The 15,580-nt window shown below is 34.5% G+C and overlaps 1 protein-coding gene across 2 annotated transcripts in view; it reads right to left on the minus strand.

Annotated features, from left to right (window-relative positions):
* Positions 1 to 15,580, minus strand: part of gas2 (growth arrest-specific protein 2) — a 142,180-nt gene that overhangs the window by 59,132 nt on the left and 67,468 nt on the right. For both annotated transcript variants that reach the window (XM_073089183.1, XM_073089184.1), the window contains one exon: positions 9,189 to 9,239. The gene's annotated coding sequence lies outside the window, so the exon portion shown is untranslated. The remainder of the gene's footprint in view (positions 1 to 9,188; positions 9,240 to 15,580) is intronic.

Raw genomic sequence — 15,580 nt, forward strand, 5'->3', positions numbered from 1 at the left:
AAACGGAACACAGCAGCGCCTAACACTGCTGTTCTTTCCACGAAACTGGCACCGAGATCAGACGACTCCAGTTGATGTCGTCAAAGACCCCAATGTCCTCTACAGAGCGCTGAGGACGGCGACCTAAGGGTATAAAGCGGACGGCAATCCAAAACCCGCGACCTTCTCCTTGTACCTTGGAATTATTTTATGAAGTCTACTCAGACAGTGTTTCGCTATGAAGAAGCGGCACAAGAAACACCCTAACTTAGGATTCTAAACATGACCTAAATCTTAATTTTAATTCTAATTTATTCTACTTTTGGTAATGATATCCCGCAAGGCATAGTGACGTAACGTGATCAAGTGCGATATTATATCGGTACCTATACATAATATAATAACGGTATCATAAAATATTCAGGCTCACTACTCATTCGTGATCGTGATTATGACTTCATTTGAGTGTGACCCGTAATTTATGAGTGCGGTCATGCTTAATTATAATATTTGAGACAGGAGATTAAATTATTATTGTTTAAATTTTACGGATAAACGTCTTGTCGTAAATTTTGTTTGTCTTTTATTATACAGTAACACTCATTATTATAGTCATATAAATGATTTACGTACACGATGCAAACCATTAAATTTTAAATGTTTGTTTGTGTATACAGTTTTTATCAGGACACCGCAATCGCATTAGCGATAAAACCGTTTAATTTTAATTTAAAAATAAAAGTAAAACAGATGCCATTCACATCAGCTACTTTGTAGCGGACCACAGCGTTACTGCCCTTGAAGACTATGGCTAATACAAGTGTATCTCATTTACCACACCTCTAAAACTAAAGCACAGTAGCGCTACAATACTGTTATAAGATAGCAAAGGCGTGGCGTATCTTCTTATATAGGCTTACGTTTGGCTGCAATCTTACCTGACAAAAAGTAAGATTCAGCCTTGGTACCACCAGACTAAAACCACAAAAGTTTCTACCTTTAAATATATCTTTTGTTGCATATTCTATCCTTCCTAAACTAACTAACTTATCTAAACGCCATTACTGAGCGTTTAGAACGCTTTAGATACTGCATATTTTGTCCTTTTCGACCTATCTACACTAATATTATAAAGAGGAAAACTTTGTTTGTTTGTTTCGTTGTAATGAATAGGCTCAAAAGCTACTGGGCCGATTTTAAAAATTCTTTCACCATTCGAAAGCTACATTATCTACATGTAACATAGGCTATATTTTATATGAAATATATTTGATAAATAGATTTTGAGGCGGTACAAAGTTTGCCGGGTCAGTCTACAATAAATACAATATTCATAGCGGCGCCAGCGCACGCACCCCGCGTTAGAAGGCACGAGCCGTGACCGTGACGCGGCCGTCACGACTGCCCCTTGCCTTGTTAAATGCTAATCGTGCCTTTAACACGGTTTTTGTTACTAGTTTTTTTTGTGATATAAGGAGCGAATCACGCTTATATATAAAGCGTGACGTGCAAGTGAATATAAAAACCAGATTTTTGATTACCTAGCTATGCTGGGTTCGAATCCCAGATCTTTGATATTTCTGCTGCTCTGGGTTGAACAAGACCTTTGATTTTTCTTCAGCCTTAAGTTTGAAGCCCAGACTCTAAGGTGCCATTCTTATATCAAGGTTTCCTTCATATTATATTAATCTGCAGGTATGGTATGGACATGCTGATGTTATATACCGCTGTTTGTCGATTTTAAAATAATTACATGAAAAAATGAAGAAATGTTGCTCAATAAGTAACTAAAATATCCAATAATCTAATTTAACAAGAAATAACCGACCATACCAGAAACATAAAATTTCATAACCAAACTCCACTTTCTATGTTCTAAGATTTTACGACCAAAAACACTTTGCAAATTTATGTTCACTTTTTATATTTGTAGTACCCGCTTACTGCGCGTAAATTATTCAAAACTTAATGACGATTTGACAAGAGCACGCCAGATACATATTTACATAGGATTACATATTTTAACAACACTACGCTTTGCCTTCAGTTTCGATCATATTTTTCTATTTCATGGAATAAAAAAAATATTTGAATATAAATGATTCCGTAATAAATCTTAATAGTTAATACATTTGAGGCAAGTTGCAAAGGTAACAAATTCATAGTTGAACAATTTTAAGGATATAATAAAAAAACTTATGATAATGCCAATATTACCAGCCACAAAATACAAAAAATAATGCCTAACTGTCTTAATCAAACTCAAGTATGTCTAATGTGTACCTCAAGAAAAATATTCAACATACATAATTTTTACAGAAGGATTATCGTATGAGAACAGTCAAGCATTGAAGAAAGTATTATTTACTTAGTATATGGACTTCTTATGTTAAATTAAAATATTGGAAAGCAGTTTTACTATGAGAGAAATTATCTACATACCACGCCCTGCAGCCAAAACGTCATAAACTCATAACTGAATTTAACAAATGAAGTGTCGAATTGTGGGAGTGACAAAGGCTATATTTTTAATCAGTCGAGTATTTTATACAGTAATTTTCTGGCTTAATAAACATAATTGTATGAATGAAGGTCCATTTATATATTAAAAAAAATACCAGCGTAATTTATGCAAACACTGGACGATGCAAGGTAATTAAATTAATTAAACGCAATTGATATTCCTCTACAAAACCTCATTGCCACTCAGTCGAACAAACGGCTATTCGATTTAAAATCATTACTTATTTAAATCTGATTAGCGCCGGTACATCGTGAAATAAATAAATCAAACTTTAATCAATTCTGATTAGAATTGTAATGGTTTAAATTAATATGGTCGTGACATAATAACAAGTTAAATCAGATTACCTAACCGTTTAACATAGGTAGCGACAGGTAAATAATTATGCTAAATTTATTTAAAACGATACTTCAGGCAAGATTAATTTAATATTTTGTAACTCTTATAATGTACGTTTAGTGTAATATATAGAAGTTGCTGAGATTTGTATAATAAAAACACTGGACTTTAATTTATATAAGTATCCTATTTTTACAAACGGCTAATTTGAATATTTTAAATTGAAATACTTTAAGATTTTTGACTCACATATTAAAATAATAACACTATGATATATATTATAGCAATGTTTCTCTTGCAAGAGTTATCATGAGATATTTAAGTAATAAAACATTATTGACCACTAAGCAGTCTTCGATCACTAATAATATTCCTAATAGTGATCGTAGAATGCAGTCGACAATCAATTCTATGTTATAAAGACTAATTTCTTTGTTTCTTTCTTTCTTTCTAATAATATATTGACTTAAATTTTGGAATAAGCTTCCTTACCAGGCCCAAAATAAGATACATTATCTCACAGCTACACAGCTTTTATAAAACAGTAAATTATTACGGGGATGCCGACACAGCATAACAGAGTTTACTACTTACATAACAATCATTCATTACGCCCCAGAAGGGAACTGTCATCCCTTAGTTCCTAATGTCACTACACTATCTACCTACCTATCTGTATCCTACGTTTTCCAATGTTTATACAAAGGAAGCTAACTGCCGTACTCCGGGCTCCCCTCGAGAACCTTTGTGAGAACCTGTCGCCGCGAGAGGGTTCCGGGAACAAAGAGTCCCATCATTTCTGCAAAGACAATTATCTGTAACACGGATAGGCGTGTAGGTACATCTAGATACTTAGGTTTTGTGCCTATTGCAATACGGTGGTACAGCCTGTTTCTATTTCAAAGAGGCATTTACTAGAGTAAGTGAAACAGTTTTATTTATAGTGTAAGTTTTAACTTGTAAATATTTAGTTGTTATCGCATTTTATGAGTACGATTTTATTTATATAAATAAGAGGAGTTGTGACAGGTTTTAAAATCCGACTTGCACGCTGAAGATTCAGAGTTCGAGTACCAGGCCTGCTTATTATCCATCTTATTATGTATTGAAGTTAGATGAGTACATATTAGATATCGATTATCACTTACTTAAACAGAAAAGAAAATCGGTGTCTGAAATAAAAAGTCCTTGAAGATGACCAATTTGGCCAGATTAAGTACTTAAATGATGGAAGTGGTGTGAAAAAGCTCCAGCTTAGTTTCATTAGCGAATGTCAACATTGTATAAAAACCGTTATGGGAGAGATGTATCTTATGAATTAATAATCGCTTCTTCATAAACGAAATACCTTCCGAAGCATTAGTACGATCATAATTATAATGCTTTATAGAATCTACTTTGAATATAATATTTTAATCTGATACTGTAACTTTAATTTGTAAATGTTTACATCGAGCGATCATTCGATGACATCATTAGTTATTACAATGCAACCGGAAAATTTTAAAATCACACAGAATAATGTACTTATTGTGATTAGGTACCTATTTTAGACAATATAGCGAGTATTATAATGTCAATTCCACAACAATTGTTTACGTAAGCATACTGAAACAATGTATATTGTTTATATAATATCTACAGGTAATTAATAACAATATCGTGCAAAATAGAAGAATAATATTTGCACACAGTGGCGCCTGTACATTCTGTGTCAAAACATTACTACCGAAATATCGATAATGTGACCGTAACAATGGGTTGTTGCCCATTTACTACTAATTAGTAATTACGGTCAGCTGTCTAGGAATATAGGCTCCGAAGTACGATTAAATAATAATAAAATAAACATTCGTGTGTTTAAATTAAGTACTTTGCGATAATCGAAAGTACAACAAATATGAAAGAGTGAGGTTGGTTGGGGTTATATCCGAATTGAGCAAAACATACGATTAAAATTTAAAGCTAAGTAATTTGGCTATATGTTTATTACAGGCTTTTCTTTAAGGTGCTTTGTTATTTCTTATGTATGTGATGGTCAAATCTTACAACTGAATTTTAAACCAGTGAAACCTCACTAAGCTGAAATTACAGGATGATAATAAAACCAAACACAGGCACATAACACCTGACTGTGTCCCCTTTAGTCAAAGCTTATTTAGTTTCGAAGTCTGTGGGTCCAATTTGTATGACTATTGTATGACCCCCAATCCGTTTATAACTCACACGTATTCGTCGGTATGCAAAACGGACAATCGTAATGTGAGCTCATAAACCGTGCAACGATCCCTCACTCGGTGGGCCTTATTATAATAGGCCAAAAATGGCACGACCGCCTAAGGTGTATTACTCACTATATTTTTAAGTTAATATAATGCGTTTTAGTATGTACAAAACATATACCTCATACCAGTAAAGCAAAGAAGGCTCTTTTCGAAAGGGTTAGAAATATATTCGGTCATATTTCCCTTTACATAAGATTTCATTAGCAATCCTCTGATGTGCATGGGTTTCCTTTCAGATTGAGACGGATTTAGGCCACAACCCATCATGTCGGCCATGGGCGAATAGTAGACATCATAAACCTTTAAAAACATTTCCTTTGCAAGCCCTCAGAAGTAAAGATTTCCTTACATTTTACTATTGAAGTACCTCAATGACAATTTTTTTAAAATGTACACAAAGTTGAAAAATTACAGGTTGAATTCGAACCTCAAATCTCTAGTTTCAAAGGCTATATTTTACACTACTAGTTGACAATAAGGTTTATATCATGCTAATTCAAGAACGTATGAAACTAAATACAGTGATTACGGCCAGTATTGTTTAAATGCAGACTTTCTTTACACTCCTTAACACCTGGTCCCATTGGCCTCGTTGGCCCCTCTCGGCCTCTGTTAATGCACAGAAAGGGCTAGATGGCGATTTCAACGAGCTGAACATATCCTTGTGTTATTCAAATTAGTTTTAACTTAATAAAATTGGAGTAACAGAATTGCAGTACCTATATCCGTAGGTGGCAGTGACTACATACTGTAAGTTTGCAATATAGAACAAGGATTCAACCTAAAGCCAAACGTGTCAACATAGTTGCCATTGTTGCTGCTTCTGAGGGCTAAGACTGTCCAAATAGGTGTGACGATGGTACCTACCCGGTCAAGCCAAACTGGTTTTACCTTTGACATTCCTATTTCCAATTTATCTTCACTCCACACCATTAACTTAATAAATATAGTCTGATCCAATATGAAGCGTCACTTCTGCAATTCGTACTCGACCCGTTTCCAAATCGCAATCAAAAAAGTACCGTATGCACCATGACCATTACTAGGCCGGTATTATAATGGTCCAAAAATGGCGCACGGGCTGACTAAGCTAAGAAGATAAGCGGATAGCTCGACATTTATTCAGGGCGCGCGTAGAAAGCTGTCCTTTACGACTACAACTCTAAACTCTATCCCGGTTAGATTTGGAACTAATTTTGAACCGTAACGTAAAGTAATTTCGTCTGCAAGATTACGCTTGCCTCGTTACGTAAACACCGTCCTTTTAAGGAAAGTAATGCCATTTCTAATGTCTCTATGCTCGCTAATTGGTGCGGACAACGAGTCAACGTTACCTGATTCTGTCAGTTTTGACACAACTGACCGAAATTGTAATTTCGTAATAACTTCGATAACTGGTTCAAGTGCCCGAGTCAGGGATGTCGCTCTGATATCGATTAATCAAATAATCGAATATCCGGACCATAATATAATATGGACGATACTAATTAATGAATTGATGTCAGATGTCCGAAAAATTCTAATGTACATAAGAAGTTACTTCTTTTATCCTGTTGGGTTTTTTCGTTATTCAAGTTTCTTCAGACTCTGATTAGAATCGATGTCAAAATCGATCTTTACGGAAGAATAGGCATCCCTAGCGCAAGTGAAGATTTATTTACGATACACTCTATTAAAATATTATGTATCACGCTGAGATTTATCAACGTTCCGATCACAACAATGAGATCGGCAAAAAAAATGGGTCTAATGATATTTTTAGTTCGGCGGTACTAGTAGTAAGTAGGGCTACTTAGTTCGTTTTAACAGTGCTGTTCCTTTCTGATTTGAAGGGTTGATTTGAAGAGTATTTGGAAGCCTGTTAATAGGTCTTGTTTGAAAGTCATGACATTTTCAGATCAGCTTTTGCATGAGTGCATATGCAAAATAAAAGGTTTTCTAGATTTTTGGGAAAATATCGCTCATAATCACAAACATGCAACTTGGAACGCAGCCGGCCTTGTGGGACCTATTATTTATACGTTGCTCTATTATTTTTTATTTAAGTCACAAGTAGAATATTCATAACATAGGTATAGTTAAAAACTCAACTTGTTGAGATAAAAAAGTATCGAATGAAATAAGTCAAATGTGACCATTTGTTCAAAATGTGACTCCTTTTCACTTCTGCTTTAAAGACGTACATATTTTAACAACACGAAACCCTTAAATTTTAGCTTGATACCGTTTAACCGTAACTAGAAAATAATATCTTTATCTAAATATTATTTATTAGCGATTTTTCAGTTGTCTATACACTGCAGTAATCTTTATAGTTCAGTTACAATTCATAAAATAAGGTAATTATTATTGTAAAACGAATATTATTAAAATAAACGGCAATATTATCATAATTGAGGCGCCTAGCGGATGGTTCCTATTGCCATCGGGGCTATGGGAAAGCTAAATAGCAATACTAGCTGTTTCAATGAATAGTGGTTGAACACCGTCGGTTGTGGTTGTGGTAACACAGCCACTAACCACAAGCATTCACTTAATTGCTATACGGTGTTCCTACTGTGCCACTAAAACATTTTTGTAGACTAGTTTAGTTTAGAACATGTGGTAATAGAGACTGCGATGTCTCCCGATTTAGGCTCGATATTATTAATCTGATAGAAACCAATTTTTGCGCAATAAAGTTCGAAATTTGTCAATTTTCCTATGAATTAATGAATTTTGAAATATACACCTGTAGTAGGCTGACACTGGTAAGGTTGATAATTATTTATTATTACTCCGAAAGGGTAGGTAGTAGGAAGTTCTAAAGGGTAGCAATACATATTTAGTCTGTTTAGGTAATACTATAATCTAAACTTATCTGGAACCGATTATAAGTCTCCATAGGCGGCTACGACTGCTTACCATCATGTGGATTGAATGCTCGCTTGCTTTTAAAATATAAAAAATATAATATATACGGCTTGGAAGTCTCTTGTAACTTTCCACCTCGGGTAAGCTACCCCTTAGGAATTAACCACCGTAAAACTTCGCCGAAGTTTGCGAAAATTATAATTAAAACTGAGACGAGATTTATTACCGCTTTCCTAGCGGCATTAGCTACTTTTCTTACTCCAGTTTCTATGTAATTGGATTTTTTTTTTTTTGGCCGAAAGTTAAATAAATATTATTCCTAAAACACATTTATGTATACGCGTTAATACCTAACCTATAATTTTAGTTACTACTAACTGTTACTAGCTCCGTAGACGTTTATAAAATAAATGTATTATTACATTGCTACTGCACTCGGCTGTGGAATATATCAAGACATTTTATTACTAAGTACCCATTAACTCACAATAAAACAGGATGATATTATTTATTACTCTTTAATACGTCAAAAACTTTCTTGGACAATATTGCAATAACTTACGAATGTTTGCGAACACTCATTAATTTTACTGTCTTGCAAGCGTCATTAAAATATATTAGCATTTAATTTTAATTGCGGTAATTTTTCTTATGTTGAATTATATAACTGAATATCATAAAATCAGGTTTTACTCATCCTCAAACATCGGGTAAACCAGGCAAATTCTATAATGGTCATTTGAACGTTCGTAGGTAATGGTTATTTCTGCCTGATTGCTGATGGATTTTTATTGTTTAGCCTAACGATTAAGCAGACGTGCTACCTGAATAGGACTACGGTATCTTGCCTGTCGTAAGAGGCGACTAAAAGGGGGCTTCCGGGGTTGCGGGTGGCAAGAGTGGGAGCTCGAACCGCCCAGCAAGCGGCCCCGGGAAGTACCTTTTGAAGGTTTCCCCCTCGTAAACAAAAAAAAAGAAAAAAAGATGAAATGTAATCATCGCCGCCTATGGACATTTGCAACACCAGAGGAGTCGCCAATGCATCGCCGGCTTTGGCTTTTTTGAAGAGCCCTATGTCGTAGCGGTCCGAGAATATCTTAGGAGGAAGTTCATTCCACATGTTGCACGTTCGTGGCAAGAACGTCATACAAACCGTAATGTACTGTACGATAACCAAAATATTGTCTTTATCAAAATATGTTGCTTACCAATAGTCACAGCGCGGCTGGCATTCTACCGCGAACAAACGCAATGGCGAACTGCAACAAACATAAAAACAATTAATAATATTAGAGAAAACACGCCTGATATGAAAATTGTGTACGCCTATAATTGGCTTACATACATAGCAATATTCATAAATGTACAATAGGATAGTTTTAAAATTTTGTTTGTGCTTAATAAATTGGTTCAAGACATAGAGCCCTGTCTTTCATAGGACTTTATCTCGGACAGAGGATGAGATAGCAGAGGCTTAGAAATAGGGTTCCGTTTTTACCCTTTGGGTGCGGAACTCTAAAAGTATCGTCGTCGTGTACGTAGAAATGTATGAGCGTGTACAATCAACTTTCTAGTTGAGACTGGAATTACTTTTCCGGTACCGTTATCACTAACAGCTTCACCCTTCTATAACACGGTGACTTCAAGTAAGGATTCTTATTAAACATTCCGTATTCGTAGTATCAACAAGCTGAGCCAAAAATCTAAAATTAACTTAGTGTTTGTATGAAGATCGCTTCATCACAGATAAGGAGGAGCCGACGTGTAACATGTATCTTGTGACGTATCTAGTGGTAGATATCATTTTCTTAGAATTGGTTTTATTGTAATATTATGGCATATGAAGAGTATACAGAGTGATTTTTTCAAATGGGCCTTCAAGGTCAAATCTAGGTCAAGTCTATAAGAAATAGCGAAAAATGCTATAACGAGTTACGAGGCCGATTTTGATAAGAAAGAAAACTGCATCATTCGTTTTTCATTGTTCATTTGTTTTTTTAATCCATTTTCCTGCCCGGGAATCGAATGTTTCCATTTTGGAAAAATACAGTATTAAATACATATACATTGTGTTCATTTAAAGATTTATATGAAGAGAAATTGGAACGCCTTGTAAAGTAGCAAGAACAGTTAAGCAGCCTCTGTAGTCGAATTACGAAGGGTTCTACCACCTTTAAACCTTCTTTCATGATATATCACAGAAAGATAAGTATGCATGAGATCCTCGCATTTAGAAATTAAGTAAAATGATACTCACATTGAGTTAGCGTGTTATTAGAGTTGTCTAATTATGACTGTATCATGGACAAAGTGGTTATCGGTCGTGTCTCGCCTTGACCGTGGGATTAGCGCCGGCGAGAGTGAAAACGAAACTTGGTTCGTAACACGTCATTAAAACAGGCGCTAATTAACTGAAATGGTAGCATTAATCATATTAACTACAGTACAAGTGCTGCTACCATAAGTGGGGAATTTTTAAATTACGTTTGACTGAATTTTTACAACACCAAATATTTAGAAAATCTTATCTTTGGTTTTTGTCTTTGAGTTTTAAAAATAATATATTTGATATATATTTTCTTCTGTTATATATTATATTATTCAAAAATAAAATGGACACAGCTAAATTCTTATTTTATAAAACCCTAACATTTGGTCCTCAAACACCGTCACCTAAAATTAACACCATATAGAGTTATCTATGGTAAATGACGCAAGTATTACAGAAAAAGCTACTTACAAAGTAATTAAAAAATATATATTTTCTAGCTATGATATTATAAGACGCGTCACATTACGATATGTACGTCGCTATCATGTAATATTATTTTGTTTTGTAATACTTTTATTCTGGAAGTAGATATACACACTCGCGGTCTTTTTACTCAGAATGCTAAACTATTTTAAAATTAATCACAAATATTTATCAAATGTACGTGTCTAAATTCAATAGACAAAAAAATAAAAAAATGTGACAATGAATGATATTCGTAATTCATGTGTCATTTTTTATTGTGGAAATATTATGTAAAATTATAGTCATTACTCTGAGTAAAATTCAAAGACGAATCTCCAGATTAAATATTTTCCTACTACTAGCTTTTACCCGCAGTTTCGCTCGCGGTCAATAGTCGATGACAATAGTTTTTTTCATCTATCCCTTGAGAACAGTATTTATTTTCGAGATAAACGCTACCCTATGGTCTTTACTGGATTCTTGACAACGTGTGTACAAAATTTCATGACAATCGATTCGGTAGCCAGAGTGAAAGCGTAACAAACAAACATACAAACTCATTTCAGGAAGTTAGGATGTTGTTATTATGTTATTCATATCATATTAAGTTTCTACTCTCATGTTATTCATATTAATAAAACAATCATCAAACGAATATTAATAAAATGTGTTCGCACCTTCACATGTTAAATATAATATTGCATAATGTCCGTCGTGTGAACGCCGCCTTGACCGTGAGGCGCCGAGAGTGAAAACGACCTATTACGTTCATCATTTCTATTATTCATCTCATCTATAAAAATAAATGAAATTTTAGTGTCTCTTTGTAATGTCTAAATAACAGGTTATTGCTAAATATGTATTATGAATGAATTAATTTTTTTGTCTGTCTGTCTGTTTCGGTTTATCTCCGAAATGGGTGTACCGATTTTAACGGGACTCTAACTGCTATTATAATGAGTTACTTAAGTTAATTTCTATCTTAGAAAAATAAGGGCTCCGCGCATAAAATTCTCAAAATCACCCCAGTGGCACCTATTTACAATATTAAGTTATTTCCAATTTTAACCACGGGTAAAACCGCGGACCAAACCTCGTATAATAAAAACGCGCTTTATCTCTGTTTAAAAACGATATAATGTTAGCGTTAACCTTCGAATATTTTTAATATTGAATATGAATAATGGAGGTTATCGCGCTAACTAAACTGATATGATTGCTTTCTATTGTTTTACGTTTAGTAACAAATTCATTACTTTAATTAAATGTAAACGTTATCTTTATGTTAATTAAAATCATAATTATTAATTCTTTAACATTTTAATTAGGACTCTACACCCCGCTCGTGAATTACTTTTTATAACATTTCTGAAAAATCCTTTATGTGTAAACTGTTTATGTAAATTTAATTAAAATTAAAAAAAAAACATTTACCTACTCACTAAGTAACATTTTACCGTAGGGTAGATATTAAGCGTCCCAACGTAACGTACGTAAGTACGTCTAAAGGTGGTAGAACCCTTTGTGGTTCGACTCCGGCGGCACTACCGCCACACCTATTTCTACCTAATAACAGCAGTGTTAAGCGCTGCTGTGTTCCGGTTTGAAGGGTGTGATAAGGGAGACAGACTTTTCCGAGGCGTTCCAGCTTAGTCCTCAGGGGTAGCGGCGCATCTGTGGCCGATCGCAGGTACGAATATCTAAAAAAAAGCTGTGCAGGTTGCACTTGACCTAGAAATCCCAAAAAGTCATAGTTTGCAGGGAACAATAAACAGCAGATAAACTTCAGACCAATTAAAAATTAAAATAAATACAGTCGCGTCTTTAGAAAGTGTTTGAAATCGAAACCCAAACTTATGGGGTACTGAATAATTCAAGAGCACGGACCCGTAGGTCGCAGGTGGAGTTTATGATGGTCCATGGGAAACCATCACATAACACTATGCTAAGGAGTTTTCACTTTCGTTAGTTTACGACGCGGTTTACGATATCGGGAAAACATGGTAATATTAGATAATAATATGATAATGGCTTGTCAAATGCTGTTTTCATGATACCGAGGTAAGTTCAATATTTATGAAGTGGTTACGTTTGTTATTTTATCGATCGACTTCGTTGTTTTTACAAGCTTTTATTTATCTTGCTTTATGTTCGTAAGTAGGTGAGTACGTATGTGAGTGGCTAATCATACAAAAGAATTTGAAGGTAATAATTAGCCCCAATTAATTGAGCTGTAATTTCGCGTTCACATTTAGTTTGAATGACAATACAGGATTAAATTAATAACTTATATTTAAATCCAATATGGAGGTCGGCCCAATATGGTGAATGTGAACTTTGTATTGATGTCATGATATGAATATCTCCCTCTCAACTACCAATCAACCAATTAGCGTGGTGGACAACGATATAACAATTAAAAATATAAACCCTTTTCATTTTAAGAGTACACTCATACCCAAAAGTGGCGTAGAAATATATCAAAGAAATTAGAATCAATCTAAAGCAGCTTATAAGCTATCAATTTAGTCTCACAATGTTAAATAAAAACAGGAAACCTTCAGAACGTACCTATACTTTAAGACATTACATATCCACAGCATCTCAAACTCATTAAGAGGAAGATAACTGATCACGTTTGGTGCCATCATATGATTAAATTATTCCCTCGTAACCAGGAAACGTGCAGTTTCTGAACCTAATCAAAGTCTGAGGGTCTATTCACACGCACGACAACCACACTACGGCAGGAACAAAACGTCAGCATGCTGTAGTTTTTACGTAATTAAAGGTAAAAACGGAACCCTATTACAAAGTTTCCGTTGTCTGTCCGTCTGCCTGTCTATGTGTCTGTCATCTCTGTCTAGAACTGTAATAAACGGACACGTGAAATTTATACAGTGTATTAAGAATGGTGGCCGCTATAACAACAAATACTAAAACTAAACATATCTTGAACATTACTAGGGGTCGCCATAGAAGAAATCGCATTTTACGACGTTTACAGTTCAAATTCTTCGCAAGATTCGCTTTTAATGGCAATCTGAAGCGCTCACAGAACAGGTTAGTATTAGTATGTCACTCTTCATAATGAATCACAGCAGCACTTAACACTGCTGAAATAGGTGTGGCGGTCAGTCTAGAGTTAAACCACGGATTCTACCACCGTCCAACCACCATTATGTTTAAATCATCGCCATCATAAATTAGTTACGTGTGAATATCATGAAGTACATGTGAATAGGCACTAATGGCTGCAGCCGATCGTCAGGTTAAATTTATTTCCTATAATTGACATGCTGCATAGATTACTTTCCATTAAAATGTCTCTGGAAAGTATAGAGCTGTTTTTATTCCGTGCCGTCGGAAAGGCAAATTGCTGTCTTTCCTTTTGATACTTATATTTTCTTAATGTACATCGAAGGTGGGTAAGGTAAGTTTCTATTACGAATTACTTTTATAACTAATGTTGAAAAAATCCAGGAGAAATCAATTTTGTAAAGAGAACAATTTACCTATAACGACTGGGGGCTTTTGCAACATTGAATTAATAAATGAGTATGTCCTGATATTACGTGTTTATTTCTGCTCATGGACATGATAACCAACTTCATATACAGCATGAGTTATACCTGAAGCGTATCATAAATGCTTTGATATTCCTGAAGACGTTCATCATCTACCGAAACGAAGAATTGCTTTACGCTACAAATAGATGTAGTGGAAGGGAGGTACCCTTTTCGGACCATACCGGTTTTAATATCCTTTCAAATAGGAGTATTTCTTACAGTTAAACTACTTTTCTTTAGAACCTTTCTTCAAATTTGTTTTGAATGCTCCTAGCAATTTACTTTAAAAAACAAATGTTTGGTAAGTCTACCAGTCAAATCCCTGGTAATAATGGACTCTTATTACCAGGGACTCATAACTGGTAAGTAATCACAAATAGGTTGGAAAACACTGCTTGAAACCAATGTCGTAACCATAACAGTTGTAACCATCGCTCGACTGACCCGTATTAACGTTCCGATTCACAACCGCTAACTGTAGCCGTTGTAATCGAACGCGATACACTTTCTTCAATCATTTTTACTTAACTATATTAATGGTCCATAGATATACCAAATAATAATAAATGACTATAAACACATTATGAATATAAAACGAAACGACAAAATACCTCGTCAAATTAAAAATAATTAACTGTAAAGCAAGAAACATATACTGCCATGATAAAATAAATATATTAAAATTAAAAGTAAATATAATAATGTACGAGTATAAAACCATATACTTTGATCTTTTTCGATACGATAAAGCCTCCCAAATCTACGTACATAGAGCAATACAATATAGACGCTCGAAAAACATTCCACACTCAGTGCAGTCGGGTAAAAAGCAAAGAGTATATTGGACATATTCTTGCTTTCTGAAACCTAACAAAGGGCAATTTAAACGAGAACAGCGCACACAAAATCGATAAAGTATCAGTAATGTATGCTAAAAAGGACAAAATGAAGAGAACGTAGCCCGGCAACATTGTAGCGATGATTCCATAAACATAAGCCTCTCGAGTACCTTCACTCCCATTTGGGATCTAGACCGAGATTGCCAGAAAACAAAAAGTAAATCAGTCCACGTTAAGAGAAAATATCCATTTCTATGTTCATTTCCTTTTAATATCTGCAAGTAAAGAGGTCAAAAACAAAAGCTTTTATTTTTTACTTGTATGTTTCTTGTGTGGCAACCCCCATTTATTTTCGAGATATATTTTTTTATTTTTAGTTGTTTTAGCGGCCACATACGAGTACCCACTGGTACAAAATTGACACATTATACATACTCTGTAAGTTTTTCAATTTT

The sequence above is a fragment of the Epargyreus clarus genome, unplaced genomic scaffold (assembly GCF_041222505.1).
Source record: "Epargyreus clarus isolate Ecla_fem2 unplaced genomic scaffold, WU_Ecla_fem_2.2 ptg000029l, whole genome shotgun sequence".
NCBI classification, from domain to species: Eukaryota; Metazoa; Arthropoda; class Insecta; order Lepidoptera; family Hesperiidae; genus Epargyreus; species Epargyreus clarus.